The 16,753-nt window shown below is 42.7% G+C and overlaps 1 pseudogene; it reads left to right on the top strand.

The window, feature by feature from the left end:
• LOC117040462 overlaps positions 1–16,753 on the top strand; it is a 103,171-nt pseudogene that overhangs the window by 43,995 nt on the left and 42,423 nt on the right.

Genomic DNA, 16,753 nt, shown 5'->3' with positions numbered 1-16,753 from the left:
CCTCATAATAGAGAGTCACTCCATCCCTTTGATCATTTTGGCTGCCCTTTTGTGAACCCTCCAAATCTTAATCCATCCAAGTTGGTTGCTGATACTGCATCAGGTGGTAGCAGCTTTAATAGCTCAGCAAGCGCTGTGTTGAGAAGCCACCTCACACCAAAAAAACCATGGACCTTCCCCCCTGCAAAGCTCACAAAGCCAGCGCAATGGGTAGTCAGTCATTTATCTCCCACGGATTGCCATGGCAGCAGAACTGTTGCTACTGGGTTTCTGCTTTTCCACCAACCCTGAATTTCCTGCTCTCTGCCGCAGACTCTGATGAAGACTGATATGATTTTGTTCAACAACTGAATTGATAAATGGCTCCCAATTTGTTTTCAGCCAAAGCATTATTTAATCAGCTGATAAGAGGCAGAATGCTTCTCGGCCTGGAATGAAATTGACATGGTCAAATTCTTTCAACAAGCGCAGTATGGCTAATTTGCGGAATCTCACTGTTGACATGCATGGAACATAAAAAATAAACAAGCTGGCCATTCCAAGAAAGCAGCATGGAACCTGGGTGTGAGCATCTGCTTTGCATGCAGAAAGCCACAGGCTCAACTCCTGTGGCCTTTCTAGATAGGGCTGGGAGAGACTCCTGCCTCTGAAACCCTTGAAAACCACCACAAATAATTCTAGACAATACTGAGTGGGTTGGGCTGGTGATCTGTGATGGGCGAGTTCATACATTATACTTGTTGTCCACATGAGTTTATCATACCCTCCAATATTCCTTGGATGAGGAACATTTCTCACTCTACCTCCAACTGACCTTCCTCAACCCATTTTTCTGTCATCCCCCTCCATAGCATTTCCTATCAGAAGGGCAAGTGCCATTACCACTATACCAATGGGACGTATCACACACGTCTTCCACTGTCCTGAGAAAAACCCCAAATCCTGATTTTATTTTATTCTTTGGCAAATTTACAAAAAGAAAAATACACACTAATAAATTAATTTTTTAGACATGCACACACAATATATATATATATATTTAAATCAAGACTCCCTGTGTTGTGCTATTCTTCCCTATTCAGGGCTGGCTTCAGATGTCTTCTAAAGGCTGTATAGTTACTTATCTCTTTGGCTTGGGGGTCGCATAACTCCATACCCTCCAAAATGTCTCTGATGAAAATACAGACGCCCTACCATATCCTCCCAACATTTCTCCGATGAAAATGGAATGTCTTAAGGAAAATCCAGGATCAAATAAGAAACTGGGGCTGTCCTGGAAAATAGGGACACATGGAGGGCCTGCATGACCTATATCTATGCCAACCTTTCAATCTGAAATGCATATATGTATGCATACATGCCTCCAAGACACAAGGGAGGGCCATCTAGTTCATCCTTTGTTGTTTACTATTCCTGTATTGCAAGGGGTTGGGCTATCTGACCTTGGGAGTCATTTCTAACCCAACATGACCCTGTGATTCTAATCCTTTCCTGACTATCTCAGCATGCATGGGGGGGGGGGTCACACAACTGATGGCCCTATTTATTTATTTTTTACTTAAAAGCTTAACAACAAGTCCTAATGATGTATTGAGGGACTGTGCTCACCTGGCAGCGTGTATGTTGATATTTGGCACTGGGGTGGAAAGAATCAAGTACCGTAAGCAGTTATTATGTGCTCTCAGCAGAAGACTGCATGCTTCATATAGCCAAGACTAGTGCCTGGCATACTCTGGTCCATGGGGTCACGAAGAGTCGGACACAACTAAACAACAACAGTCTGCAAACCTGACTGTGTAGCAATGCCTTTTTGCTAATAGGCTCAGGGATCTTGGAGATTTCTGAAATCGATTAAATCCAAACCTTGGAAAAATGAGGACAAGTAGACCCAGCTAATTGGGCATTAAACCCTTATTTCAGTCTCTTGGCCCTTTAATGCCTTTATACTGATTTCCCAGTGTTTTCCCCATCATCAGTCACTTGGGATGTATGTAGCACACAGTAAATTCAAAGGACTGTTTGCACGGACAAGCGGAGTCCCCAAAACCCCAGGCAACCCCTGAGCGGAATAATGACACAAGACAACATGTTATGGGATTAAAATTGGCCACAACTTTATTAAGATTCAGATGTAGGGAGACCTTGGCTCAGGCATTGGGCATTTTTCCTACCCAGCCCCCAGCCGGGGATCTGGGCAACATCAGAGTTATCCAGAATGTGTGGTGATTGGGATGGCTCTGGAGAACATATGTAGAAGCAGAGAGCCCGCCCCCTGTTTGCCGCCACTGGTGGGGGAGAGCAATGACAACCTCTCGGCATATGGCCAAAGCCTCCCCCAATACCCCTTTTACGGGGAACCCTGTATCACTGCCACACTGGGTGCATGGAGTCACCGCCCCCCCCCCATTTAGGAAGATGACTAAAGGATTCTGCCCAAGGCCTGAAACCGCCCAAGTTGTGACTAATTGCTACTGGAAAGGTTGAAACCTGCCAATGCAGGGAAATTCCTTTCTGGCCCTTCAACAGCGGTCTTGGTTGGCATAGCAGTGCCTGAGTGTCCGTGTGCCTGTGTAAAAAAGGTTAACCTGTAAAGTAAACGTTAATTGAGGGAGTGGAGGGTGGGAGAAGCTCTGGAGCAGACTGCTGCTTCCCAGGTAAGCTACACCCTCTATTGTGTGGGCTGGGTAGTCCCTCCCCTTACCTGGCCAATCCCTTAGCAACGCCTCCCCCAGGCGGGATTGGACAGTTAACTGGGGTAGGCGGAGACCCCAGGTATCCCTTCTGGGGGAGGGCGCAGCCAGTAAACTTCCAGGTGTCGCCCAGGAATTCAGGGGGCTACGCACGACCACGCAAACGCACCCCCCAATTTGATGTGGGGAGCAGTCATTATCAACTTCCGAATTATATAGATGCTCTTAGACAATTTCTGCACCTAAAATATGTTGCCATTTTCATGAGAGGAAACAGGTCTTTTGTTTTCTTTCTTTTTCGATTCTGTTTTATTAACTTTCAACATTTTAAACATATGCAGTCATAATTTCATCTTTTCCTCTTATGTTTGTTGACTTTCCACCCCTTTCCCCATGGAGTAGTTTCTTTCTCCCCTTCTGCTACAGCTTATCCAGGTCCTTCGTTTTCCTGGATTTTCATAGATACCTGGGCTTCCAGTCCAGGCGGTGCAGTTTTCCAATGCCTCCTGTTGTCGTGAGGGCAACTCATCCACAGTATATAATATCATTAGCGGGTCTGTTCTCTGGGTAGACATTGTAGTCAATGTATCTGATCTGAACAGGTTCCTTGAAGGCCACACCTCTACACGGTAACCAAGCTGAGGTCCCAGCTTCCGTGTTAAGAGGCAATATGTTAGAAGTGTATAAAATACGCACGGCATGGAGAAAGTGAACAGAGAAAAGTTTTCTTCCCTCTTTCCTAACACTTGAAGAGGACGAAGCTGAGTGTTGGAACAATTAGGGCGGATCAGAGAAAGTCCCTCTTTACACAGTGAAACTATGGAACTCGCTCCTGCTAAGAGGCAGTGATGACTACCAAGTTGCATTCCTTTAAAAGAGAATTAGACAAATTCATGGAGGAGAGGGCAACTGATGGCTGCTAGCCACAATGGCTATGCTGTTCAGAGGCAGCAATGTTTCTGAATGTTGCTGGAAACCACAGGAGGGCAGAGTGCTCTTGTGCTGGATTCCTGCTTGCTCTGAGAACAGGATACTGGACTAGATTGGTCCCTTTTGGCCTGATCCAGCAGGCTGTTCTTATGTGCAGCCTCGCAGTCTGTTTTCTTTTATCCCACACTAGGGAGTCTGTTTTGCAAAAAACACACACACACACAAATTTCTTTTCTTTTTCTTCTTCTTTCTTATATTGTATATTTACTGGCTGGGCAGGACTTTATTACCGGTATTTTTCAAAAACATGTCTGCCACATTTCCTGTAGCAGCTTGCCCTCATTAAAAAAAAAGCTGTGGTTCCTTCGCTGCAGGGGGCTGGACTAGATGACCCGTGGTCCTCTCAACTCCACAATTCTATGAAGCTGATGGAAAATACACCCCACTTCTCTGAGAAGAGAGAAATAAATCCATATGCTAGGAGATCACAGGGGAGCTATGGCCTTTTGTACTGTCTACTTACAGATACAGTGGTACCTCATGTTACAGATGCTTCAGGTTACAGATTTTGCTAACCCAGAAATAGTACCTCAGCAGCAGCAGGAGACCCATGAGATAAAGTGGTACCTCAGGTTAAGAACAGTTTCAGGTTAAGAACGGACCTCCAGAATGAATTAAGTTCTTAACCCAAGGTACCACTGTATACAGATTGAGCACAGGTAGACATCCTAATAGATGTCCCACAGTTCACTGCTCCAGTCAGATTTCTAGGGGAACGACCACCACTATCAGAATCTTACAGAGCACAACTATGCCTTCCATCCTCTTCTTGCAGCCTCAGTTTCTCCGATTCAGACTGCCAGTCTCACTCTTAGGTTCCCTGCATACACACAGATCTGGTTTACCATATTCCATAGCTAGGAGGAGGCTTCTCATTCTGATACTTGGTTACCACTAAAGCAACCGGACTTCAGTTTCCTTAACAGTTTTCTGGACATCCAGTAAAGCTGAAAGTTGGATGATCCAGGGCAGAGTAAAGAACAGGACGTAGTTAAACTGTGGAACTCCCTCTCGCAGGAGGCAGTGAAAAGAGGATGAGACAAATGCACAGAGCAGGAGAGGGCTAGCGATGGCTACTAGTCAGGATGACTATGCTGTGCCTCAATGCTCAGAGGCAGCAATGCTTCTGAACAGCAGTTGCTGGAAATCACACAAAGGGAGAGTGTGCTTATGTTTCAATCCTTCTCTGCATGTTTCCCATAATAAGCAACTGATTTCCCACTGCAAGAACAAGATGCTGGACTAGATGGGTCATTGGCCTGATCCAGCAGGCTCTTCCTTGCCTGTCATTGATTGCCAGAAGAGAATCGACTGCTCCGTGCTAGTTGGGAAATCATGCAGATTAAGAGCAAGGCGAACAATGTTGCGTGATTGGTTTTGGAAAGAAAAACAACAGTAGGCATCTATCACAAGACCCGAGAGACAATTCTAGAGTTGGAAAGCACCCCCAAGGATCATCTAGTGAAGTCTAACCCCCTTCAATGCAGGAATACTTAGTGTTTCCTACAGTTTTGTCGTCCCCCGCCCCAAACCATTTGCAACATTGACTCAACACACTCCTACCAGAAGCAGACTTGGTCTAGATAAAATAGGTTTTCCTCTCCATCCAACTATTGCCTAGGTGTTTTCTCCCATGCCAGAACTATGGTATGATGGATACCTTGGGATTTCTGTTTCATGTGCTCTGAAATTAATTATGCTTTATTAAAGGAGAGCCCAGGGCCTTCTGGAAGAGAGCCAGCTGGCAGAAGCATTTCCCTCCTGTTTTCTTATTGTAATTGTTGAAATGAGAATAATTAATGTAATCAGAATTTAGCCATGTTGGGCAACATCCACCCACCAACATGTATACAAAGGATGAGTGGAGAAATCAGAGGTATAACACTGAGAGATGTCTGGGAAAAGCTGTTTCTTGCAAGCTCATTTCACAAGCCTTTTACTGGCTACATCTGGCTTGAAAACAATAGCCATTCCTGGACACAGACAACCTGATCATGTATTTCATGCATTGGGAACCTCGAGACTGGATTACTGGATGCGGCTGCCCCTGGGCCTGGTTTGGAAGCTCCAACTGGAGCATAATGTTGCAGCCAGATTGCTGATAGACAACAAGCAACACATTGGCTAATAATATACTGACAATATTTTTATAACCCTGTACTGTTTCAAAATTCATAAACAGAAGACATTCAAATACAATACAAAAATTGAAATGACAGGCCTGCATATAAACAACCAATAATAAATACATACCAAATTAATTGCCCCCAAAGGTACATCAAATGGCCATGGATCGGCAGTCACTTAAAAGTGTAGTAAGCTGATTCTGCTGGCAGAACCCTAGTAGCATTATAAAGGCTATCCACAGGTGCAATGAATCACATAAAATTTCAGGAAATTTAAAGGCACAGTATCCAAAATCTAGCAAAGAGAATACCAACAGCAGCCACCTTGTCAGAAAACTTAAATAAAACAATTGAAATGTAATTCAGTATTCAACCCCCCCCCCCGGGTGCAGGGATTTAAATAGGCAAATCAGTCTGGTTTCTTGTTGGTGCAGTAATTTGACATGATCTCTCCTCATCCCAAATTTTCTCTGATTAACCCATAGGACCATGTAAGGTAGGTCTGTATCTGCATGTTGGTGTTTTACAAAGTGCTCAACTAGAGGAGCCTCCATGACTTGATTCCTAATGTGGGATTGATGCTCTCCTATACGGACACTGACCGCTCGTGTGGTCATTCCAATGTAAAGCAGATTGCAAGGGCATCTTATTAGGTATACCACATCTTTGGTGTGACGTACTGAAATGACGGATGGTAAATCTAAAGTTAGAATGAGCATCATAGATCTCTTTCATCTGTAACACAAAAGGGCAAGATACACATCTACCGCATTTATGATGACCCATCAGGCTGGAACTAGTGGGAGAATGTGTCAATGTAAGGTCAGAGTGGACCAATATGTCTTTAACTGACTGAGTTTTTCTAAGACCGATAAGTGGAAAATCAGAGGTGCCTTGGACATTCCACAAGATGTGCCAGTGTTTTCTTATGATCCTTATGATCCTATCTGAATGTGTGGAAAATTCCAAGCATCCCACGATCTGTGAATTGGATGATGTTCATGGCGTTGGGGGGGGGAAAGTGGTGAGCGATCCTTAGCTAAGGATCTTTGTTTCACCAAACTAATCATGCACTTTGGATATCCTCTGAAAAGTAAAGAATTGGACAGGGTGTCAGCTCTACTTAAAAAATCATTCTGTGATGAGGAATTCCTCTTAATTCTCAATAGTTGACCGTACGGTAAGTTATCCTTAAGATGTCTGGGATGGAAAGAGGAATAGTGCAATAAAGAATTACAATCAGTGGGTTTCCTGAAAGGTTTCACAAGTAAGTATCCATCCTGTTTTACCACCTCAACATCTAGAAATGTACAAGAATTAGTACTATGATGTCCTGAAAAAGATAAAGCCGGGTGTATTGAATTAATCTACCGGTAAGTGGAGAACTGTAGAAAATCATATTCATTACTAAAGGGAAAAAAAAATCATCAATGTACCTGCAGTAATGTAGTAGAGACACAGAGTATAGATTATTGTTCAAGATGTGAGGTTTTTCAAATAAATTCATGAAGATATTCGCCACAGAGGGAGCTAAGGCTGAGCCCATCACCACACACTGAGATTGAAAATAAAACTGATCCAAAAAACGAAAATAATTATTTTCAAAAACTATATCCAGTAAACCTAATAAGAATTCAGAAGGGGGTCTCCTGTCTGGACTCCCACAGTTGACCAATGATGTGGTGTACTTATTCCAAAGGGATATAGAGTGATACTACATCCAAAGACGCCAAAACAGGGGTATCCGAAATCTTTATCCGTTCCACTTGTCAAATAAAGTGTGGAGTAAATTATAAGTATGCTGGAGGGTCCTTGGCAAAAGGTTGTAAGAAAGAATCTAAATATTTGGCAATGGGTTCCAAAATGGAACCCGAACCCGAAACTATCAGTCTACCTGTGGAGAACGTACATTCTTATAAATCTTAGGTAAGCAATAAAAAATAGGTATGTGGGGATAAGGTGGCAGGAGAAATTCAAATGTGTGTTAATCAATAAAACCCATGGTGTATGCATGCTGCAATACTGTTTTGAGAAGGGTGGTAATAGAGTCCGTAGGATCTTTGGCAATTTTAACATAAAATTGGGAATCAGAAAGTTGGCGAGTAGCCTCATCTATGTAATCCTGTCTAATCAGGATGACAATTCCCCCTCCTTTATCAGCTGGTTTTATGATAATGTTAGTATCATTGGATAAGTCATCAAGGCAGGCACGTTGGGACTTGGTTAAATTGTCCTGGGTCCTAGGGCCCCTTTTTTCAAGTTTGTCCAAATCACGGATCACCAACTGATGAAACAAAGTGACAGAAGGATTAGAACTGGGTGGGGGGAAAGATGATTTAGGTCTAAATTGCTGTGGCTGTTGATCTCTGATACCAAACATGTCATGTAACTTAATATTACGCACAAACTTATGTAAATCTACCCTTGTGCGAAAAGCATTATAACGAGGCTTAGGAACAAAACAGAGTCCCAATTGTAGGACCTGCTTTTCTTCTGTTGTTAAGGAACGTGAAGAATTGTTTACTATTAGTATTTCTTCCTTTGCCGGGGGCATCTGTCCACCTGAAAATCACGTCTATCATGCATGGCACCCTGCCTGTGTGGGAGGGAGCATAAAGTAGAATGTCATTCATCGACATCCGAGTGGGATGAAATACTAGACTCACTTGTGAACCTAGTGACATTCGAAGGATTAAATCTAGAGTCAGACTGGTTGTAATTAGACGGTGGCTTATCAAACCATGGATAAACTCGATCAAATTCATAGTCCTGTAGGTCACGAGTGAATTTACGTGATTTCAACATATGAATTGATTCAGAATATTCTTTCAGTTGTTTGTTCATAATCTCAATTTGTTTGTTAACAATAGTGCTATCAATAGTTTTCTGTATTTGGTCTCTAATGTTGGAGACTTCATTTTGTACATTCAAAACTTCTGCCTTAGATCTTTGAATCAACAACAACATCAAATCAAATGAGCATTTAGTTACTTAAAGAGGAGGCATGGAATTAATATCGAACCTTATGTTTACGTGCATTAAAAAGTTGGGTATAATCCATAGTTGGTAAATTCTTATCAAGATTAAAAGCCGGTATGTCACTCAATATTTCATGAGAATCTAAATCAGAGAAAGCTAAAGTTTGTGCCCATTAGGCATGATACAAAATTATACATAAAAGAAAATCCCCTGTGTTGCAAAACAGAATACTCTGAATAACAACAAGCAACACGTTGGCTAGTAATTTAGGAAATTTAATTCAGGAAATTTAAAGGTACAGTATCCAAAATCTAGTAAAGAGAATACAAACAGCAGCCACCTTGTCAGAAAACTTAAATAAAACAATTGAAATCTAATTCAGTATTCAACCCACCCAGGTGCACCAACAAGAAACCAGACTGATTTACCTATTTAAATCCCTGCACCCAGGACAATAAAAATATTGTCAGTATACTATTAGCCAATGTGTTGCTTGTTGTTGTTCAGAGTGTTCTGTTTTGCAACACAGGGGTTTTCTTTGGTGTATAGATTGCTGATAGAAGCATCTGCCCGAGAACACATCATCACACCATTGCTAAACTACCTGCACTGCCTGCCCATCTACTACCAAGCCAAGTTCAAAGTCCCTGTAGTAAGTTGCAAAGCCCTGAACAACTTGGGTCCAGGGTACCTCTGGGACTGCCTGAACCCTCATATCCTAGCTTGATCACTGAGATCACCTGCAGGAGCGTCACTCGCTGTTCCCCAAGTTGGTGAAGCTCACCTGACAACAACAAGAATCCAAGCCTTCAGGGTCATGGTCCCAGTCCTGTGGAACTCTCTGCCACTGGAAATTCAGCAGGCACCTGTTGTGCCAACTTTTAAATGCCCCCTGAAGACTTTTCTATTCTACCAGGCCTATACAGGCAGTTAAGATTTCATCCTTCCACAATTATCTGATACTGTACTTGTTTTAACACTTCTATTGTATCATTTTTTTTCCTTTTTAATGTTGTGAACCACTTTGATAGTTTTTTTTATGATTTAGCAGTATGTAAACATGTAAGTAAGTAAGTAAGTAAGTAAGTAAGTAAGTCGGTAAGTAAGTAAATGAGCCTCTCCTGTTCTGGAAAATGCTGGTGTTAACTATTGAATACTGTCCAACACTGAGCTAAAACTACCAAAATACTAGCAGCAGTTATTGAAATCAGATTTCATCCGGCTGATCAAGACATTGATCTTGCAGCCATTTCCCAGCACAGATAAATGAGTTTTTAGAGATCATTAGGAGCCTGGTGGGAGCAAGATGGTTTCAGCTCAAGCTCAAAGAAATTGGATCCTGGTGGAAACAGCTAAACTTTCTTGTCCACAGAAACATCCGAGGGCTGCCATTTCATTTTTATAAAAGTTTTCTCTGCAACATACACAATGTGGTATACCATTTGCTGCCTTTTATAGTGTTCTGCAAGACTAAAGAAAAAAGAAAGGTCTTCCTCACATTAAGAACATAAGAGGAACCTGCTGATTCAGGCCAAAGGGGGCCCATCTAGTTCAGCATTCCAGCTATTGAAACTGGTGCAATTTGCCTTGATTTGATTCAAAGGCAGGGAATCTTTTCTTAAATAATAATTAATTAAAAAAAAATAGCCCTGTTGGATGCTAGCTAAAGAACCAAACCCCTGACCTTCTTCTTCTCTGGGCAAATAAATCTGTCAGCTTGTCTCAACTCTGGATCTTTAGCTTTAAACAGAAGTGATTTTATGCTCCAAGAGCTGATAGTAACATCTAACAGCTTCCACTGATGTTCTCAAGTCTCCAAGTGGGCCATTCATGGCCTGTGATTAATTTGGGCCACATTGTGCAAACCACAGTAAAATGAGAAATGAGTGATATTCTCAGCCAAATTTTCTTTTTCACAGTTTCTACTTTAAAGAGGGACTTCAGCTACACAAAGGGCACTTTTTCTGACAACAGTCAGATACCAGTGATCCAGCACCAGTTCACCAGCACACAGAGGCTTACTTTTTCATAAGGTAACCTGTCCTTGCTTGACTTTAATTGCTGGTGGCCTTGCATCAAACTATAATTGCTTTGGCGCAATTAACCTATAAATTTATTTGCTCTGAGTCCAGTTCTGCCTTGCTAACTTTTCTGGAATTGCGTAGGAAAAATTAGGGATAGAGAACCAAAGCCTGGGTCCATTTCTGTCATCTCATGGAAGTGCCAGGAAATCAGGCAGCATCTCTTACCATTTTTGTTTCTAGACACTTGGAAGGGCCACCAGAGCAACCCCTGGCCTATGGTGAAAAGCATGAAAAAAATAGAAACCTCTCTCTCTCTCTCTGAAAATATTCATGTTCAAATTTGCAGAATCATAGAATTATAGGGTTGGAAGGGACCCTGAGGGTCAGCTGGTCCAACTCCCTGCGATGCAGGAATCTCAAATAAAGCACCCATGATAGATGGCCACCCAGCCTCTGCTTATAATCCTCCACCACCTCTCATGAGAGTTTGCTTCACTGTCAAACAGCTCTGACTGTCAGAAAGTTCTTCCTGATGTTTAGTTGGAATCTCCTTTCTCATCACTTGAGCAACAGAAAGCCCATTCTGTGTTCCTTGTCACCTCTCTGAGCGAGGCAAAATGTAAGTGTGGATAAGCTCTGAGAAGTGATATGATAGCCATCTTCTAATATCTGAAGGGTTGTCACATGGAAAGTGGAGCAGGCTTGTTTCCTGCTGGTCTGGAGGAGGACAACCCAGTGTATTCAAATGACAAATAAGGAAATTCCAACTGACCATTAGGAACAACTTTCTGACGATAAGAGCTGTTTTACAATGGAACGGACTCCGACGGAAGGTGGTGGACTCTCCTTCATTGCAGGTTTCTAAGCAAAGGTTGGATGGCCATCCGTCAGGGATTCTTTTGCCATGATTACTGCATTGCAGGGAGTTGGACTACATGACCCTTGGGTGTCCCTCCCAACTCCATCATTCCAGGGTTCTATTATTCTAAGTCTGCATTGATTTAGGGGGCTGCCAGTGCTTTAGAATGAGGAACATGGTGCCAACTGTCACAAAATAATACTCATTTGATCAGGAACAATGATTTAGATCCACTCTGAGAAATTTACCTCTACCCTTTAAAAATGATAGAATATGGGCTGCATACCTGGTCTGTCGTTGGATAATTTAAGGGACCTGTCAGCTATTGTTCCAACCTGAATAAACAGCACCTTTGGATGTCTTCCACCAGGCAACTGGTCCCAACGAGTAAGCAGATTCTACCTTTTGCACATTTCTTTCAAATAAATCAAAGTCAAAACTCCCGAAAAATTATTTTAGTGCATTTGCTTCTAAATTTATGCTTGCTTAATCTGAAACTCACAAGCTCCAGCTGGCAGACCCAGACGCGAAGGTTGGTGCTCTCAGCTGGGGTTTAGCAGCTATATATTTTCTCTACTGGCAGATTCCAAGCAATGGTATGTGCTGCCATTGTATGAAACAATTCTGGAGCCCTTGCCAGGATCACCCTCCCCACTTTGGAAAGTGTAGGTTTGTAGGTTTAAATTATGGGCAATATTATCCTGAATTTGTGTACCCTATGCTGCTGATATCCCCTAGCCTTTAGAATTCTGCAGCAGCAAATAATGTGATACAGTAGCAGGAAAAAAGACAATGCAATTCTGTGTTGCATTAACAGAAGTCTAGTGTCATCACAACATGTAAGAACCGAAGAAGAAAGACAGCATCACAATACCTTTTTAAAAACATTGGCAAATGTTTCTTAATTATTTGAAAATCTGTCTGTCTGTCTGTCTGTCTGTCTGTCTGTCTGTCTGTCTGTCTATCTATGTATGAATGATTGATGTGAATATGAGTCAACAGTGTGATGCAGTAGCAGAAAAGGCTAATGCAGTTCTAGGCTGACTGCAGAAATTAAGTGTCCAGATCAAGGGAAGTCATAGTATCACTTTTATTTTGCCTCGGTCAGGACCCACCTGGAGTCCTTTGTCCAGTTCTAGGCACCCCAGTTGAAGAAGGATATGGACAAACTGGAAGGTGTGCAGAGGAGGGTAACCGAGATAATCAAGAGTCTGGCAAAGCAAAACCCTTCTTTGGATTTTCTACACTTCCAATAATATCCAATTCAGTGGGTGTTATGTACTGAGTTGAATAGGATCCAAAAATGCAGCAGCCTGGTTGGTCCTAGAATAATAGGATTAGGATTGCAGCAGTCTGATTGGTCCTAGTACAATAGGATTGAGATTGCAGCAGTCTGATTGGTCCGCAGGAGCCACCCACTCCAGCTCCAGGTGGAAGTGAATCCGCAACCCAATTGGCATACAGGAGTATCCCGGAATTAGCCAATCACGTGGGGCCCATTGTGTAAATAGTGTATATAAAGCAAACGTTTTGGGGAAACTGCATTCCTCACTACTATGAGCTGAATAAAGAGCATGAAATTCACACTTGACTCCGAGTATATTTCAGTGGGTAAAACCAGATTTTCATAAGGCACAGTTGTGGAACAACAAGAAAACCTCTTGGATCTGAGGGAATTAATAGGTACACAAAATGATCAGAATATGGGTCAAGCAAAAGTGTGGATGAGCCCTTTGTCTTCACAAGAAGATGGTTCAGACTTTTCCAGTTTTGAGCAGTCAATTGCCAGGCTGCTTTGAATAAGAATGTAATCATTTCTTTGTACTATACCAATATTTTTGTTCTTCATGAAATGCAGACAATAAAGAAACTGGTAGTGTTCACTGGACCACTTGGTGTGAGATGAGACTTATCTCCATAAAATCTTCTTACCAAAATCGCTGAACCACATTACATTCCCACCACTCATGGTTTGCAGTTCCACATTCAGCACATCCTCTCAACTCAGGGAGGAGGCCAGGGACGTCTTAAGCATATCCGGTGCCGTGGTGCAAAGATCCCTCTGGCAACTCCAAAACAAGGGAAGGGGCGGTAGAAAATGTCCTCTGCCTCCCCCACCGCCCCAATCCCCGGTGTGGCGGCGGCGATCAAGCAGGAAAATGTGCTGGCGGACATGCTGTCTGGTGTCGGGGAACCTGACAAGGCAGCCCGGGAAGGCTGCGTGCTGCCTTTCACCAGGAAGCAGGAGGAGGACAATGACTGGGAGCAAGGCCGTCTTTAGCAGATGCAGAGGCTTGGGAGGGAAGCTGCATGCAGCTTCCTTCCTAAGCCTCTGTGGGGATCGCTCTCCTCCTGCGGAGGCTTGGGAAGGAAGCTGCTCACCCGCCAGCCATATAGTTGGCGGGGCGCAGCTGGCGGGCGTGCAGGGAAAGGGGAGGCTGCCGGCAAAGCTGCGCAGCTCCCCCACTTGCTAAGGCGTCCCTGAGAGGCCGGCGCACTGGTGCAACGAACCACTAACACCAAGGGAAAGACGACTCTGGAAGAGGCTGCCAGGTTGATCTGGCGATGATGTTGCTGAATTAAGTGCAATCAGAGGTTGAGCAAATTAAAAGCGTTCGGACTGGTTTTTGTTGAGGCAGGTAAAACTGCTGAAAGTCCAATGGAGAGGTTTGCTTTTCATGGGCCTTTGGGGCTCATCACAGCTGTAATGTGTTACTTCAAGACTGAATTAGTGCAATGCTCTCTGTGTGGGGCTTCCCTTGTGCTTCATCTGGAAGCTGCAGTCCATAGGAACCAACTCCATGGGACTGTGGGCCCCCCACAAATGGTGTATGTGCACTGTGCCATGTGATTGATTATGTGGAGTGGGGCTCACCTGGGCCCCTCACAATATTGTATTCAAGTTGGCACCCCTGCTGCAATCAGTGCAGAATGCTGCAGCACAATTGCTGACAGGAGAGAGGCCTTGTCAGCATAAAACTCCCATGCTCAGAGATCTGCACTGGTTGCCCATTTGCTACTGGACCAAGTTCAAGGTGCTATTATTAATACACAAAACCCTTAATAAATTTGAACCAGCTTACCTGTGAGATGAGATTGCCCAATATATGCCCACATGACTGCTTCAATCTGTGAAACTGGCTCTGTTACAGGTGCCGGGTAACACCTCTTCTCACCCCACCCCCTTGGATATATATATTTATTTTAATTCAGAAAACCTGTTCCACATTTGCAAGAACCAAACAGGCACCTTCACTGTACCCTTTTCAGTGCCTGCAAAAAACATCTTTGTTGGAGAAACCCATTCAGATGCTTAGAATGCCAATGTGTGCTTAATTTATGGCTAGTTTTGTTTTTTTAATGTTTTAATTGTTTTTTACTAATAATCTGAGTGTTTTGTTCCATTTGTAAACCACTTTCATAGGATCATAGAATTGCAGAGTTGCAAGATGCCCCCAAGGGTCATCCAGTTCAACCCCTTGCAATGCAGGAATTGCAGTTCAAGGATCCCTGACAGGTAACCATCCAACCTCTGCTTAAAAACCTCGAAGGAAAGAGAGTCTACCCCTCTTGTGGGAGTCTGTTCCACTGCCAAACAGCTCAGAAAGTTCTTCCTGGTGTTTAGTCGGAATCTAATTTCTTGTAATTTGAAGCCTTTGGTTCAGGTTCTCCCAAGTTTTTTTGGGGGGGGGGCAATGAAGCAGTATATCAATTTTATTAAAATAATAATAATGAATAATGTGTTCACTAAAATCTCTTCTCTGTCTGCTGAATGCAGGTCACAGCCTGTCCTCAGCTGACTTAGAACTGTGAGCTTATTGCTTTTTGACGAAAGGACAATGTCACTATCTGATAGTTTGGCACCATTTATTTTAAGAATATACTCTCCAACTTTTGATAAAACTATCTTTATGGCTGAAGTGTAGAAGGGTTCCTACAGAGCAAGACACAGTGACAACAGCAAGAAACTTTATTGAACTAACAGAACTGGACAACGGGGCAAAGCAACTGCTTATATACATTTCTGGAGGCCTGGACCACTCCCACTCCCAACATGATTGGCTGTCTAAACTTCCAAGCTGCAAATCATAACTCATTGTTTAAGGGCCAATGGCAGTGGTCCAAATCCTGAAATGTTCTGTGACTGGATATCATGTATTGAATCAGAACACAGCGAGATGTGGATAACAGGAATACTAACCTACAAGCATCTCAAGGTTCCAGGAAAGAGGAATCATTTTAAACTATTCTGCAAAATGTCATGAATTATAGTGATCCTTAAAGTCTAGGGCCTGCAACTGGATTAGTGGAAACTGCTCCATACTCTCAGATGATTTTCATAGCTCTTCTGTGTGACATATCTGTCAGCTGTGATGTTCCATTCAGAATTAACACCATCAAAGTGAAAAAAAAATCTTATTATAATTTGTATTACTTATATCCTCCGGTACCTTTTAAGATGAGTCAACCACTCAGACTTGCGTTAGTTTCCTTTGGAGACTTGGAAAAGCTGGTATCAGAAAGGAAGAGAAAGCAAGATTATTTTTTTTTAAATGACAAGAAAAGGCTTTTGTTCAAAGACGAGGGATTTAAAACCTTGCATCTTATGCAAGTGTTTAAAACTCAGCATTGATAGGTAATACAAACCCAAATTCTGAAGAAAATGCTGCATTTCAAATGCAACCATACCAAGTCAACAGCTAAAGAAGACTTTGCAGAGTGCAGTCAATAAGCTTTAAATTGATAAAGAGATTGATTCTGGTTCCATTGAATTGTTCAAAGTTTAAATGGCAAGGAGAAAACAAATCAATACAGTAACTAACACGAAGACTTGTTCTCATGCTCCCTTTGTACCTCAAATAAAGATCCACTGAGATGTACCATATTTAATGGATTATGGCTACTGCAAGTGTAGCACATCCCATTTCGCTGCTTGAGGCAAAACAGGAAGTTGCTCCATCCCCTTGGTCATTTTGATTGCCATTTTCCAAAACTTTTCCAACTCTACAATATCCTTTTAGAGGTGAGGCATACAAGCATATGGAATTGAAATTTCCCGTCTCTAATCTTAAACATGGTATCAGG

This window comes from Lacerta agilis, chromosome Z, assembly GCF_009819535.1.
Source record: "Lacerta agilis isolate rLacAgi1 chromosome Z, rLacAgi1.pri, whole genome shotgun sequence".
Lineage (NCBI taxonomy): Eukaryota > Metazoa > Chordata > Lepidosauria > Squamata > Lacertidae > Lacerta > Lacerta agilis.
The sequence above is the reverse complement of the archived record's forward strand: the minus strand, read 5'-3'. Positions and strand labels throughout refer to the sequence as shown.